The sequence below is a fragment of the Rhodamnia argentea genome, chromosome 2, assembly GCF_020921035.1.
Source record: "Rhodamnia argentea isolate NSW1041297 chromosome 2, ASM2092103v1, whole genome shotgun sequence".
Lineage (NCBI taxonomy): Eukaryota > Viridiplantae > Streptophyta > Magnoliopsida > Myrtales > Myrtaceae > Rhodamnia > Rhodamnia argentea.
Window position 1 is genome coordinate 17,045,006 of NC_063151.1, and position 17,012 is coordinate 17,062,017.

Consider the following 17,012-nt stretch of genomic DNA (forward strand, 5'->3'; position numbering starts at 1 on the left):
GAGTGTGTGTGTGTGTGTGTGAAACCAAGATAGAGATGGAGAGAAAAGAGGGGTAGCCGGTTGAAATGAGAGGAGAAGTGAGGTGAGGGGAGAGAAAAAGGCTTCTCAACTTGTGGTTTAAGTATTCAAGATGTGAGTGAAGTGGTTGGAGGGAAAGCTTGAGTGTGCAAGTGAGAGAATAGCGGTCAAATAATAGAGTTGTTTGTGGGATTTTTCTTATCAACTCAATGGTCATTCTAGTCTTCCAATAATGCAAGAGAATTATGGACCATCTTACCCTTCAACATTTGATCACATGGGAAATTTGATTAAAGACCATCTTGCCCTTGGTCCATCTTAAAGGTATGAGCACTCATCGGGGGCAAAAATGGCAATTCCACTTTTCAATCCAATTTTCACTTTTCAAACTTTCTAGAACGAACCTTAATTCTAATTGACCTTGATGAGGCGACGCCCAATTTTTCATAGTTGGAATTCTCGAATACTCGACGTCCAAGTTCGAAGTCCAATTTTTGCTCAAAATCGTTCGATCTAAATTTCGGTGTATCTCAAACTAACATGTGGCTTTTAAGAGTTATGCGTATCGACTTGTGATTATTGTCACGTTTAAGAATTATTTGGGCCATGGAGATTTTGGTTGTCATGTAATTGCGAGAGTCGATCAGTAGTCTTGGAGGTCGCGATCGTCGGGAATCGGTTTAGGGCGATTTGCAAATCATACCACGGTCGAGCAAAATCACCCACGAACCAATCGTATAATACTAACAAATCGTTCTAAGGCCCATCTTAGATCGGCCTCTAGTGATTCAAAACTTTTTCTCGGTAATCCTTATGGTCAAAGTACCGGTCTATGGTTAAGTTCTTTAGTCCACGTACTTAAATCCTAGTCAGCCTTTCCCTTTTGATTAGTTATGTCAAGAGTGATCAAGTCTGAATGAGGTTTAACCGAAATACATCGATTGCGATTTTATTTATTCATAAGCTCCGAAAGGGTTGGAATTCAGAATATCAAAGTAGGTTCCAGGTTCCGGGGTATGTATGGTAGATTTTAGGTTCCGAAAAATGAAGAATCAGTACTAGCAGGTATGTTCTAGGTTTTAGGTGGAACCTACCCGGAGACTGGAACCGCTCACCTCAAAAAGAGAGAGCACATAGTAGTGAATAGTGAAAGGGGGGAGAGAGTGCACGTGCATAGGGAAAAGAAAGACAAATTGAAATCCGTGATCCGAAACGAACCGATCTGAATCGAATTGATCCGTTAAACTATCCAAATTACTATTAACCGAACCGAAAATTAAACCGAATTGAACCGAAAATGCATGAAATTTCAGTTAGGTTTAGTTTCGGTTTTGTGTCATAGTTTCAGTTTTCCGTCACCCCCCAATCTCCAAGTACGCAATATCCCTACCAATTCACCTCGGGTCATTAAGATAATGTCCCAAGTACATTATCAACCCATGATAACATATCGCATATGCGGAAACGTTTAAACTCCCATTCACATAAAACATCGGGGATAGTTAAATATAAACACCCGTACAAGAAGATTACCCAAAATACATAGTCGTCTTTACAATAGCAAAAAGGCATCACAGTAAGTCCTAGCGAGTCATAATCATAAAAAAAAAAAAAGATCGAGGATATAGTTAGTCAACTTTCTACTCCAAAAGTAAGCTCCTAAAGCCTACAATCTCGGGGTCACGTTGACGAGTCACGATCAGAAGAAGCTTCTACTAAGCCACCATTAGCAAGATCATAGTTCGATTCATCCCGGTCGGGGTCCACTACCTCGCTATCGGGTGAATCAAAGTCGAAAGGATCCCACAAGTACGAAACTTGAGGGTTCAAGTTGGAAGAGCCTTTAGAAGGCCCATCGAACCCTCGAATCGGACCGGGGACTTGATCGTCGTCACGAAGGTATCACGCTTTGAAGACATGAGGTACCAAGAACCCAAAGTGCTCGTCTACATCGACCGTCATGACATGATGTTCCCAAACTCGGTCTGTACTTGGTATTGAATGTTGTTTGACATGGACTATCCTACCGACGGAGAACCCGTACCTAACTAGACGCTGTAAACTTGACATCCTACCTTGAGCCTGAAAAATATTCCCACAAAGAGGTGAGATATAATCTCGGTGAGTCAACACCTAAGTCTCGGATAGGGCATTGATTCGCCCGCACCAACCTATCAATCATTCATAGATGGCAAGTATCCCAATCACAAGCAACTTACCCATTGAAGTACTGCACATAAGGCAATGGGAATGTAATATGCAATCATGCCAACTCCCACCAACCATCGAAGCATTCGAATAGTCGATAAGCACTCGGGCATCAATCACACTTTAGGACACCACACAAGTCCATTTATTACTTTTAGGTGGCCGCGACATCCAAATTGGATCAATAAGACATCGTCCCTTCCTCCGACGACATCGGCTACAAGTGTAACCCCAATGCCTTAGGATGTCGGGCACAACGAGTAGGCATTCCCGAAGAAGCATCGGTTCGTCACAAGCCGTGACCGGCATTCGAGACTCTAGCTTACACCGTACTCGTCAGCACTAGTACATAGAGAATCGTGCAACCATCAACTCGTGTGGTTCCTTACGGTAATTACGGCACAAACTTGACAGGCATCGCCACACCTTTCCATCATATATCCAATCAGCTTACCCGACAATCAACCAGTTCTTATCTTTAGTTAAAGTCGGATGCTCAAGCATATGTGCTCAAAGACTCGGCTTACGGCCGGTTTCATGCTAAAACATGCAAATTGAGCTATACAAGTTATGTGAACACATAATGATATACGTGACACAACGCAATCGGCCATAACGATCGGTCGTCCACTCCATATTCAATCAAGCCACATAATCACATAATCACGGTAATCCAGTGATTCACATAGATCGACAATCCACTATCAATCATGGAGTCAAGCAATGAAATCCAATCACCATTGAGCAATCGATTCGACTAGTTATGCCAAACACAATCAATAATCCGAGCGACCTATAATTCTAATCAGCTAACTCTAAACACAATCAACAACCTAATCAAGGTTTAGGAGTTTACTCATTGTCGATTGGTATCATAACAACAATTTATGATCCTCTATGGTTCTCGGGTTCCAAACCAAGATTCAATGAGCAACAAGCGTCGATTCGACCAAACAATAGCTATTCCTCAAAGTCGAGACCAAATAGAGTATCACACAGGTCAGCGAGGTTATGTCGGAACTCATTTGAGTTGCGACAAGCAATAATTAGTCTAAGCAGGATTGAAACAGAGTGAGAACATTGTTCTTATCGAATCGGGGTTGTTTGGGCCACTACAGTCCACAATGAATCTTGGCAATGATCCAGGGACATCTTAATAGGTCAAGGGAGGTATCAGGGGGTGTTTGGTGGTCCGTGGAGGTCGGCAAAGGGCGAAGCAGTCCAGTTTTCCCAAAACCAGGAAGATTGAGCAGTCCGGACGGCGATGTGTATAGTTTCAAATTTCGAGATAGATCTTGGGGTTTTATTTAGCTGGTAACGTCGTAGAGAGGTAGAGGAAGGTGTGTACAAAGTTTGGGGTGGTTTTGGATCCGTTTGCTATGCGAACGAGCCTTGTTTCTCCAAGTCAGAATCTGAAAACTGCACTGAATAGCAACAGGGCAAGGGATGGTTTTGGGCTGTTCCAGCCACTTAGGGAGGTCATTGGGGCTAGCAGGTGTCGTAGAATGATAGAGAGAAGTCTTGGGGTGTCGTTGGTGGTTGGTGCACGCCGGGAGAACGCACGGCAGCCGCTAGAACCAAACGAACAATAGCAGCGGTGCAAGAAAGGCATATTACGGCGGTACGTTTCTTAGGCTGTCTCGGGATGTTTCGATGGGTTTCTTCAACAAATGGATCCAGATATGAGTTACCCTTGATCTTACGATCGCGTAGGAAAAAATAGAGCTCGATTTGGCCTCCAAATGAGCTTAAACGAGTGATTTCTTTCCGGGCACGCGCAGAAAATCGAGAAGAAGAGAGAGATGGGCGAGAAAGTGAGTTAGGCAAGAGAGAGAGATGGGCGGCCGAGAGAGGGGAAAAAGAGAGAGATGAGTCAGTCATGATGGGTCACCATCGGTCAATGAAGTTGGTCAACGGTCAATGGAGGTGGTCGGCCATTGACTCTCATTGGTGCTCACAAGATGAGCTAGCCTCCCTTCATTTAATGTGCTGTCTCCCCTTCATAATTACCCCAAGGACATTTTGGTCATTTTCCAAAATGTCAAGATCGATTTGGTAAATTGCCACTCCAAGGGTATTTTGGTCAATTGGCAAACTATTGAGGGCATTTTCGTCAAATGTCACTCTAGGGGTAAGTTGGTCATTTCTAAAAATGTCATGGGCATTTTCGTCAATTGTTGTCCTAAGGGTACTTCGGTCATTTGGGCATTTTACGGAGGGCAATCTCGTCCAATCTCATCCTAGTTTGGTTAGAACAACACTTAGGCATAAGAATTTCAATCCGAAAACTCGACAATCGATCGATCGAACCCTAAACCGATTTGATCGACGATTCGAGGAAATTCTATACTCCCATTGTCTAATCCTCAAAAATCCAGTCTCAAACAATAAATTGAAATTCATAGACATTCTCCGGGCTAGATTCTACTGTAGAAAAGGGGTCGAATTCCAGGACATCACATTTTTAGTTCGGTTCTGACACTCCTAATATATAACAGTAGCTATTCATGAGTAGGATCCACATGCTTTCCTATTATTGGGGAACATGAACCATACCTGAATACTTCCATGCCAGTTCTGTCACAAGCCAGCAACTCTTTATCTCCGGCCACAACCAAGCAACACAAAAGAAAAATTCCATCCAAGATGCTTCCTATTCTCTTTCAAATGTCAGAACTGGGGAAAAAAAATGAACAAACCTTAACGAAATAAAGCACGAAAAAGAAAAATTAAACCCAACAAAGCAGAAAGCTGCGAGCCCATTCTTGGCGAAGATTCCAATGCGCAGTCAAGAACAAAGCCCAAATAATTCACGAATTAAAGGAGGAAAAATTAAAAGGACAATCGAACTGAAGTCAGTATAAGAGGAGACGACCTCAGCTTATTAGCTTTTCTTGTGTGAGACCTTGCTGATGCAGCTGAAATCTTCCTGTTCGTAAATTGCTAGCGCGTCCACACCGTAAGTTAACGTTTATTTATAAATTATTTCAATGTTTTTCAGAAGTTGTTAATAACCACAAGAGAGAGAGAGAGGGAGTAGTACTGAACATCCGGAAAAAAGTTTAATTAATTAATAGATAAGCCCGTAAAATCTGATCAACCAAAATCAAAATTGATTTAGCTAATAACAGCAATTAAAAACATTCAAGAACTTAGAAATATAAATTTTTGGTCGTTAGTTTACTTAGGAAAAAATAAAGTTTATTGATAAGTCCTCAATCATTTGGCGTCTGTATTCAAAAACTGCATATGAACAATTGTGTATCAATATACACAACTTGGGTTACTCAATTTGCCTCCTCGATCCCGCTCCACCATCCCAATAAAAAAGCTTGGAAAATCCAAGGGCAATCGCGCTCGGTTTATTCAAAGGATAGAGGCGAGCTGTCCCACTTTCTATCATAAATAAATGAATTTTGATGATAGATTTGTTATGAAATCGTGGAAACAGTGTCGCCGCTTTAAATTGATCAGTTTATATTTCTTATTTCAGCTTAGAATTTAATTAGTGCCTTTTTAATAAAAAAAAAATACTTGTCTAACCGTTTCCAATACGTCTTGCTCGTCAGAAATTCAAGAGTATCTTAGGTGAGAAGAAGAATGGAGATTGAGTTGGACAAAATCAGCCAGTTACCGGAGAACATAACGGACCAAATCTTGTCGCGCTTGCCGATTAAGGGGGCAGTGAGGACTAGTATTTTGTCGAGAAGGTGGAGGTACAAATGGTCCCCTCTTCCACAGCTTGTGTTTGATGACCAATGTACTGGGGGAGTTCCTTCTCTTCAAGCAGCTCTGAATGAAAACTTGCTGAAGATAATTGATGAGGTCCTTTTGCTTCGTACTGGCCCAATACAGAAGTTGATGCTCTCTCACAAGGCATTTTGCGTCACGAGTAACATTGAGCACTGGATTCTTCATCTATCCAGAGTCTTCGTCAAAGAAATTGAATTCCGCATCTGGGTATGGCAGAATTACAAGATTCCCACCTCCTTATTCAATTGTTGAGACTTGATTCATTTGGAACTGTTCGGACGTATGGGGAAAATCTCGTTGACTTTTGAAGGTTTCAAGAACATGGAAAGTTTGTATTTTGATTGCACTGAGTTGTCTTCGAACTGGCTTGAGACTCTGATTTCTCGCTGCCCCTTGCTAAAACATTTGAGGTTGTATTACTTAGAACGGATTATGCGAGTTAACGTTGAAGCTCCCAATCTCAAGTGCTTGATCTGAGGGGAGCTTTTCAGGATGTTGCTTTCAGTGTTATGAGACATTTGAAGTTGGTCATGGTAGTATTCTATGGTGATATTGCTAACAGATGTGGACCTGACAATGCCAACTCGAGCAATCTAAACAAATTCTTCCGATCTTGTCCAAAATTCAGAGTCTCAAACTTGAAAATTACTCACTGAAGGTACATTTTAAGCACATAAATCGTGAAATTTGTTAGGACTCTATCCACTATTTTTTTTATTCAAATATGCGGGTTCCCTTGTTATTAGTTGGTATATATTGACACTTGATTTTGGCTGATTTGTGTAGTATTTGGCTGTTGGAAATGTTCCACAGACACTGCCTAATGAACTCGTTCATTTGAAGTACCTCTTCTTATGCATAGACTTCTACAGTGTGGAGGAGATTTTGACTGTTATGTGCCTGATCAAAAGCTCTCCTCAATTGAAACATGTAAACTTTCAGGTGTGTATGGTCATTGAGATTCTTGTTCAGCGGAAAAATATGGTATTTCTTCAGAACTCTTATCGAAGATCTTATTTAGGTATTTGTGTGATCATCTCCACAAATGCTTGTTACTTGGCAAACTATTTTTTAGCGAATACATGAGTCAAACTTAAAGTCCAATGATCTATCATTGTAGTCTAAATGGATTTTACTGATTAAATTGTTTGCTATAACATATGGCAATGAAACAAATTGATGAAACCTTTTCTGTTTAGCAGAATTGCTCATGATTTGAAGAAAGATAATAGAAGGATATAGGCTTAAGTACACTACAAGTGCCAAAACTTGTGTACGGCGCTCACTTCAGTGCTAAAACTTTCAAAACGATCACTTAAGTGCTAAAATGTTTGAAAAACGATCACTTCAGTACCAAAACTTTCAAAACGATCACTTAAGTGCCAACTTTTTTTAAAAAATGATCACTTTAGTGTCAACTCTGCCGAGCCACGTCAGCTCAAATATTAATAAAAAAAACACGTGTCGGATTTCCGGTAAGCGACGTCAGCTGAAATTAAAGTTGGCACTGAAGTGATCGTTTTGAAAGTTTTGGCACTAAAGTGAGCGCCGTACACGAGTTTTGACACTTCTAGTGTTCTTTAGCCAAGGGTATAGGAAGACTTACGTTTCCTTTGTATCAAGTTTTAGAATATATGTTGGAAATAATTTCATTTGATTTTATTTTTAGTGATCATCGTATTACCTTAGTGCTTTTAATCCCCGAATTTGATGAAAAAGAGAGCTAATCTATAGTTTTTTTTGGTCAAAGCTAATCTATACTTTAGTGTGACTATATTATCCATTTTCAAAATAAATGACGGTATAGTAATCTGGTTCATAATTCCTAGAGGAAAAAAACTAATCAAGCACTCTGTTCTCTTGATTAAATCACTATATTAAGCGCTCTCTCTCTCTCTCTGCACATCGTTATGTTAAAGTTGCTCTTTGATCATTAAAAATAGTCTCGTGTTGAGAATTAACAGACTACATGAATCAGGACAATGGCCGACTTTTGGGAAGACCACCAAGCGTGTTGCCTCAATGGGCCAAATTTCTAGTAGTAAGCCAGAGCAGGAAATGATAAAGTTTCTGCTTGCTAGTTCACCGAAATTACGAATAATGAGGATCAGGCCTAATTCCATGAGCGGAGAAGGGAAGTTGTTCAGGGAGTTGCTGCATTTCCGACTGGCCTCGGCACAAGCGGTGGCGATCTTTCTCGGCCCTGTTGATCCGGAAGCCAACCTACACTAAGATTGAACCAGACAGGGGATTACACGAACTGCTATGATTTACTATGCTGAGTGGAACTTGGATAAACAGTGATGCAGAGTTTGTGTATTACTCAGAAAAATGAGAATCTTTTTCTTTCATCTTGTGTAAAGTCCACTCAAAGGAGTTCTTCATTCCATGTATTTTTAGGGGTTTGCAACTTTCATCCTCATTAGGACAACTTTCATACACACCTTTGAATGAGCATTCTGATGTATCGTCAAGGACACGTGCTTACTTGGATTTCCTGCACTTCTTCCCCTTTTTATAGGTGTATTTCCGGCTATTGTCATCTTTCAAATAGTCTTCTACTCCAAAGAAACTTTATGGTGCTAAATGCGGCTGTTCAGACAAATGAAACGAGTGTCAAGCTGACCAACCGGCATTTGCATGATGACCTGGGAGATTGTGCATCTAATACCCTATTAAAAAAATTAACAAAAGATTAAGTAGAACCCACTAAAAGGGGTCCTCCCAAAAGCCAACACTCACAAAATGTCTATACAGTTCGATACAGGAATTCAATTGATTATTTGCTCCGCCATTATGCTACACCGGTACTGTTAAAATATGTCTCGAGTTTTGAGCCTGAAGCAAAAATTTGAATATTTCGAATTAGATATTTCCTAATTTGAATATTCGTGGACATCGGGATTGCATATTGTGGAATATCTTCTGTTAGGTGATATCTTGGAGATCACCTTCATGAAGTCAGCAAAGAAAAAAAAAAGGAGATAAGTCCAAAAGTGAAGATAACAACAAAAGGACAAGTCAAACCGTGGACTTGAATAGTTCGGTCAAAGTTGGATGTGGATGTTATTTACCAATATGTAGAACGACTTTTTTTGCTGGCTTTGCTATATCTATAAAAGCAACGAACGTAGGGGGTGACATGGGTTAATCGCACGAAGTCTTGAAGCGCCGATTGTTGATCCAACGAAGAGGGACTTCTTGAAGCCCCGTTTGTCGAGTGCTTGCTCCGGGGTTTATTCCGTGGAATTACATCAAGTATTCAAGTGTCAAAGCCGATTAAATCTTGTGAGTCTAAGATTTGTTTTAATTCCTTTGCGAGATTAAGAGATTATTTCGTTAGGAATTGGGGCTAAACATTGTGTGCGTTCTTGAATGTAATCGGGGCCGAGAAACACCGAGAGTGTTTGAGTGACTCGAGTGTGGTTTCGTAATCTCCGTGTATCACTCGTTCTATAGTGGAATTCGTTGCTGCTCTCCCCGTGGATGTAGGTCTCTACGGCCGAACCACGTACATCCGGTGTTCGATTTATTTTCTTGTTCTGTCTATTTTATTGTTCGATCGCTTGTTCCGCGCAACAATTGGTATCAGAGCCAGGTTTGTCAAGTTGAAGCGAATCGATGGCGACAGAAGAAATAAAAGTGAAAATCGACAAATTTGAGGGGAAGAACTTTGGTTTTCGGAAGATGCAGATTGAAGACTATCTATATCGGATGAAGTCGCACTTGCCCTTGTCCGGGGACAAACCGGAGACGATGAAGCAAGCTGATTGGGAATTGTTGGAAAGACAAGCGCTGGATGTTATTCGACCGACATTGGCTCGTAACGTCGCGTTTAATATCGTCAAAGAGAAGACCACTGCGGGTTTGATAAAAGCCCTATCGGATATGTACGAGAAGCCCTCTGCGATCAACAAGGTCTATCTGATGCGACGTCTGTTTAATTTGAAGATGAGCGAAGGTGCGTCATTTACTAACCATATCAATGAATTCAATGTGATCGTTAATCAATTGAGTTCGGTTGATATTGACTTTGAAGATGAGGTATGTGCTTTGATTCTATTATCCTCATTGCACGATAGCTGGAATACTACTTTCATCGCTGTTAGTAATTCCTCCGGGTCAACAAGTTTGACGTTTGATGGTATTCGAGATTTGATTCTGAGCGAGGACATTCGTAGAAGAGAATCTGGCGAATATGTATCCACCGCTTTAGTAGGTGAAAATAGAGGAAGAGCTGATACTCGTGGTAGTAGAAGTAGTACGAACTCAAATAGACGTAGTCATCCTAGGACCGGTGGTGCTGTCTGTTGGAATTGTGGCAAGAGAGGGCATCTTAGAAGGAATTGCTTAAAGCTGAAAAACGAGAAAGGTAAAGAAATTAGAGTTGAATCTGCGGATGATATTGCAGCTGTAGCAGAAAATTCTGATGATGTCGATAGTGTTTTGTTCGTCATCGAGAATTCGTCATTTGACGAATGGATTATGGATTCTGGTTGTTCTTTTCATGCTACACCAAATAGGAACTGGTTTGCTACTTATCGGTGCACGGATAGTAGTAAAGTGCGGTTGGGGAACAACGCCGAATGCGATGTTGTGGGTGTTGGTGATGTTAAAATCGGGATGCATGATGGTATTATGAGGACATTGACCGGAGTAAGACACGTTCCAGAATTGAAAAAAAACTTAATTTCCTTGGGAACCCTAGATTCAGTTGGATGCAGGTATTCTTCACAAGGTGGAGTTCTGAAGATTGTTCGAGGTGCCCTAGTGATAATGAAAGGAATCAAGTATGGTGGCTCGTATGAACTTTAAGGTGAGACATTAACGGGTTTCGCTCGGGAGACGTCGACATCTGTTCGAGAGTCTAACGACCGCCCAAGGAAGACCTGGGTGTTTGTGCCGGTGCACAAGTTTGATGTTGTTGTCGGGAACACGCGGTCAAGAGCTTTGATCGAGGTGGAGACCGCTAAGTCGATCAAGCATGTGCGAACCGACAATAGCATGGAGTTACGCTCGAAGCTGGTAAATAAATTCTGTATGATAAAGGGCATAGTGAAACATCGCACTAGTGCTAGTAGACCATAACAGTTTGCAAAATTGATGAGCAGAATATTACTAGAGATGGCCCCGTAAAATGATCTCTAGTGCTGGTATAGCTAGAAGAGTTCTAGCAGATGCGTTTAGTATGGCAAGCTACCCGGTGAATAGATCTCCATCGACTGCGATCGGATATCGGACTCCTGAAAAAGTGTGGTCGAGTAACATTGCTAATTATTCTATTTTTAGAATGTTTGGTTGCCCGTGTTATTATCGAGTAAGTGATGGTAAGCTCGATGTGAGGGCAAGGTGCATATTCCATGGCTATGCACGAGGTGAGTGTGGTTATCGGTTGTGGTGCTCAAATATAAATTCACCTGTTCGCAATAGAAAAGTTACCTTTGACGAGTCTCCAGTACTTCGGGATACGAGTGTTTGTGGCAATGTTAATACGGATCCGAACGGTGTTCAGCTTGAGGTGGAGTTGCAACCGAAACTCCCGAGGTAGCGAGATACTAGCGTGGTAATAGACACAAATGGTGCTTGTAGCGAGGTGGAGCCCGTAGAGCCAACGGTTGCTGTAATCGCTGATATTGATAAGGTATATGTTCGATCTCCTAACAGATATGGATGCAACAATGGTTTTGTTTTATCTGCGATTAAGGAGCTTGTGTCAAAATGTCCTTGTAGAGCGATTAAAGATGCATGTTCGGTTGGTATTCTGATGAGGTCCACGGTTATGACAAAGTTCAAGCGCGACTTGGACTTGGATGATATATGTGGCGGTTGAGCCCGTAGGGGCTGTGGGAGAGTAGCAATGGTGTTCGGATTTTAGCGAAGCAATTGTGATTTGGCTCAAACGTCGAGCCACGGTGGAGATTGTTAAAATATGTCTCGAGTTTTGAGCTCGAAGCAAAAATTTGAATATTTCGAATTAGATATTTCCTAATTTGAATATTCGTGGACATCGGGATTGCATATTGTGGAATATCTTCTGTTAGGTGATATCTTGGAGATCACCTTCATGAAGTCAACAAAGAAAAAAAAAAGGAGATAAGTCCAAAAGTGAAGATAACAACAAAAGGACAAGTCAAACCGTGGACTTGAATAGTTCGGTCAAAGTTGGATGTGGATGTTATTTACCAATATGTAGAACGACTTTTTTTGCTGGCTTTGCTATATCTATAAAAGCAACGAACGTAGGGGGTGACATGGGTTAATCGCACGAAGTCTTGAAGCGCCGATTGTTGATCCAACGAAGAGGGACTTCTTGAAGCCCCGTTTGTCGAGTGCTTGCTCCGGGGTTTATTCCGTGGAATTACATCAAGTATTCAAGTGTCAAAGCCGATTAAATCTTGTGAGTCTAAGATTTGTTTTAATTCCTTTGCGAGATTAAGAGATTATTTCGTTAGGAATTGGGGCTAAACATTGTGTGCGTTCTTGAATGTAATTGGGGCTGATAAACACCGAAAGTGTTTGAGTGACTCGAGTGTGGTTCTGTAATCTCCGTGTATCACTCGTTCTATAGTGGAATTCGTTGCTGCTCTCCCCGTGGATGTAGGTCTCTACGGCCGAACCACGTACATCCGGTGTTCGATTTATTTTCTTGTTCTGTCTATTTTATTGTTCGATCGCTTGTTCCGCGCAACAGGTACCATTAGCAAGCAAATGACGAAGAGAGGATAGGACCTCCCAAACTAGAAAAAAGAATGAGACATCCAATGAAGCACCCGCCCAAGGTGAATACCACGTCGACTCCGCCATGCACTTGCTACAAGAGACACTCTCTAGCATATGAAAGTAGCCTCTTCGGTAGCCAGCGAGCATGACACCCGGAAGAAACCAACATTGTCGGTAAGGCAATGGCTACCGAGACTCCTCAAGATTAACCAGAGAAGCGGGCAAGCATAGCCTTATTTATCAAAACCTCACAATCTTCTGAGCTGCATCGACAGAGGTTATGCTAAGCAATTCATCAAACTGCTAGAATGCATTGATAATTTAACCGGCTAAAAGCCCCTTATTCCCAAATCGTGTTAAGATTCCTTTAAAAACCATTCAGACGTTCTTCTAAGAAAGATGGACTTCACACGAGCCCATATACAACTCGAAGAACGCAACTTTCTTCCTTTTTGTCACTGGGTTCGGGGAGACACGATTGGGCACACAGATTTACCCGGCTTACTGAATTTGGTGTGGATCTTTCAAGTCGATAAGTTTCGGATGGTGGAATTGAGGTCGCCCTCCCATCGCCCTTCATCATCTTCGGAGGAGAGGAGCACTTTATATAGGTTAGGTGTCTTCGGGGCACCCTTGCAGAATATATTCATCTTGGGGCAATGCTTCACGATGATACGCACCAACGATAGGAACCTGAAGGCGCAATCCACGGGGGAGAAGCTCTCCATGCTCGGTAAACCGTTGAGCGTAATCTCTTCAAGCTTGGTGAAAGAGATCTCCTCTACTGCATTCCCATCATCTGTTACGACATCTTTCATTACACCACAATTACTCGGGATTAGCCTAGTAAGGTGCACCAAACTCATCACTGCTGAGCAAGTTCCCATGTGAACTAAACCAGCGCAATCCTGTACTCCTAATTGCGTCGGTCTACGGAATGAAATCGGGGATGGAAATACGATGGATAAACTTGGGCATTCTGAAATGAACAGAAATTGAATCTGTTTAAGGATTTCAGCCATCAAGGAGCCATATTTCCATACTCGCCTCAAGTTACACAGCTTATACAGGTCAAGTCGCTTCAAATTTCCAAGTATCCTAACAAGTTTTTCCGTGCCAATTAGTTCTCCATGGGGAGTATCTCCCCCATGTCCGGACCCATCTTCTGGAAATATCTCCTCGAAGGAACTACAGAGCACTTGAAGTGATTCTAGATTGGGGAATCCCTGAAGGAGGAAGTCGGAAGGAAAAACGACATTTTCATCGTGGTAGCATGACAAAGCCAGCTTTCTGAAATTGCCAAAGATGTAATGTTGCTGCATCACAACATCCTCCCTCGTCAATGTCGATCCCTCCAAGTGTGGAATGACCTGTGGGAATCCCTTTTAATTAGGCCACCAGAAGTAAACACGGGGCATTTGTCAATCATACTTGAGCTATTTCAATTGTCCACCAATCCAATCCAAAAGTTCAAACATGTGAATTTCAACAAGTTCGCAGCAAAAGCTTAAAGCAAAGCTTGTTTGCTTCACCAAATGGTATTACTATTACATATATAGTCTAGTAATAGATGTGTGTAAATAGTAAGATGTTGTATTAATATGTTGCACTCTGTTTTCTAAGCTGCAGAATTCATCTCTATTTTATCATATATCATGGGTAGCGCATGGCTTCACTGTTTTTTATTTTTATTTTTTATGCCTATGAGAATAATGCATTTGTACTTGACAAATGAATAGCAATAACACAACAGATAAGGTAACAAACAAACCAAAAGTAACATAACCCCGGATAAATTAAGGACGATACCTTTTCAAAACAAAAGTGTGCAGGTTGATTCTCGCTCGCGGTCATACCTTGATAGCTTTGGAATTCACAAGAGGATGAGAATGACCTTATCTTGCCGTAGTGTCTCATTCGCAATTCCTTCAAGACTGGCCACGTTGAAGCATGACTATTCCCGTAGAAGTTTCTTAGTTCCGGCAACTCAAATAATCTCAAGTCGGTTAAACGCGAAAAGAAGAGATCACTTAGACTCTTCCATACTCCATCTTCCTCTGCAACAATTTCCTCCACCCCCGAGTCTCGTACGAAAAGTTGATTGAGTTGTGTCATACTTTCCGCCACCGAGCTTGGAAATAAAATTTTAAGACTCTCACACCTGTCAACCATCATGTATTGCAAGCGTTCAAAGGTAAGACCTCCTTGAGGAAGTCCACTCCATACGTGCCTCATTTTTGGGAGCCGCGTCAAAATTAATTCTCTCAATTGAAATGTGCTAGTAGAGCATGCTTCGTTGAAATTGAACTCTTGGGTGTGAAAAACCACTTCTAAGGACCTACAATCGGTCACGATTATCTTCTCTAGGTTTTGAAATCTTGTGACCATAGAATAAGATGAAAATATGGATGAAAGTTTAGGACAATACTCCACCACTAGTGTCTTGAGTTTGCTAAAGGCATTGGAAGTAAGATCAGCAAGCCATATCTTCTCCATTTTATCCATGTGCGAGATCTTCATTGACTCCATACTAGGAAACTCAACCTGTTATTATTCAATTTAACTACTCAGAGCCAACTCTATGTTCCCCTCAAAAAAGAGAAAAATGTATTTTCAAAGAACTAGGATAATAATGGGGTAAACATCATTGACAGAGTAGAAAGAAAGAAAGAAAGACTGGATGCACGTTATTTTCTTTTTAAGCAGATGCCACCTCCTAAAATCTATGCTCCCGTCATATTATTGTTGAGTAGAAGGCATATATTCATCTAGTATATATCAGGCGTTATGTGAGCAGTAGCATAACCCATAACCACCTTAGTTAGATAAACATGATCATTTCGTGCCTATCTTAGGTTCCGCTTATCACAACACACGTAACACCTAGTATCGGAACTTTGCTTTGAGTATGTCTTATCATTGTGCAGCGATTCTAGACCAAGAGTCATGCTATGGTACTTATTTTAGTTGCTACACTTGCACTTCTGAGCTGATATGCTCATTAATAAAAATTTCGATAATGTTACATTATTAATTAAATCCCGTATAGCGAATTTTGAAAAGAGAAGTGGTCATCAACATTATTACATTGATTCGTATGGAGATTACCCCTATTATGATTATCATGTTATTCTAATAATTTTGACTGTAAGGGGTAATGCGACTATTGCCGTGATTATGATTATTATAAATCCTTAACAATCTTGAAGAAGTTAGACAAATTCTATATATGTCAACAATTTTGGTAAGAACTTAATGGATGGTAAAAAAACTGTAAGGAAGACATGAAAACGGTCCAAAATCAGTTTGCTAATGAGCAAAAGGGCATGGAGAAGTACTCGCAATGTCTAAATACGGACTCTACTTATGGGAACAATGAAGTCAGTGGAGTAAAATTCTACTAACTAATCTGGACGGATTTATTGAAACACCTTCTGAAATTTAATAAACTCAGGAATGTCAGTTCTCCTGTGGATCATTCACAGAAGTGAAAAATTCGTGATGCTAAAATTCGTTATAAAATACATAGTACAGCCTTATACTCCCTAGGTTCATATCCAAATCTCCCTTTTGTGATGCTAAAATTTGTTCTCTCATTCATAGGAGAAAGGACTTGACTTCTTCTTGGTGGGGGAGATTGATGTATGACATTAGTCTCCAACCACGTTGCTGTGTCGTTTCTTTAAATAGTTTATTTGTTTGATATTATTAATTATTTAAGATAAGTGTTTCGGTTAATTTCTCTTATTTTAGATATGCTTACTTAGTTTGATGAACTCTTGTTTTCATTACCTATAAATACTGGCCAAGATACTAAATTTGCGTCAGATTTGAGGATGAATTTTTTTTTTTGGTCGAAAGAGGATGAATTAATTGACTAATAAATTTGCCTATTTGGGGTTTCTTCTATCTTATTTCCCTTCCTTTTTATTTTTATTTTTTATGATTCTGAACAAACTTTTCTATGCACTTTCGTTCTATATTATCAGTTGCTAACATATGTAGAAAGCACTTCAAATATTTGGTGGTAGTTAATGGCGCCGCCATTGAATTAAGCTGACCACTTTTGACCCCAAAGAGAAAAATATATTAACGTAACTTTAGTCATAATCGGGAATTGAAGGTGCATTGGAAGTCCTATCTTATGTAAGAAATGTAGCCAAGTCCTAAACCTGTTGGTCAAGTTTTAAATCTTTTTGAAAAAGCGTAATCAAGTTTTTCTAGTGCACAATAACTTAGATTGTCTATGTGGCAACCTCAAATTGCATTTGTTTGTACACATTTAGGACTTAAACACATCAACTGAAAAGTTT

General features: G+C 40.6%; 1 pseudogene; it reads left to right on the top strand.

The window, feature by feature from the left end:
• Positions 1-5,826: 5,826 nt before the first annotated feature.
• LOC115727804 lies at positions 5,827-8,211 on the top strand (annotated as a pseudogene).
• The last annotated feature ends 8,801 nt before the right edge of the window (positions 8,212-17,012 follow it).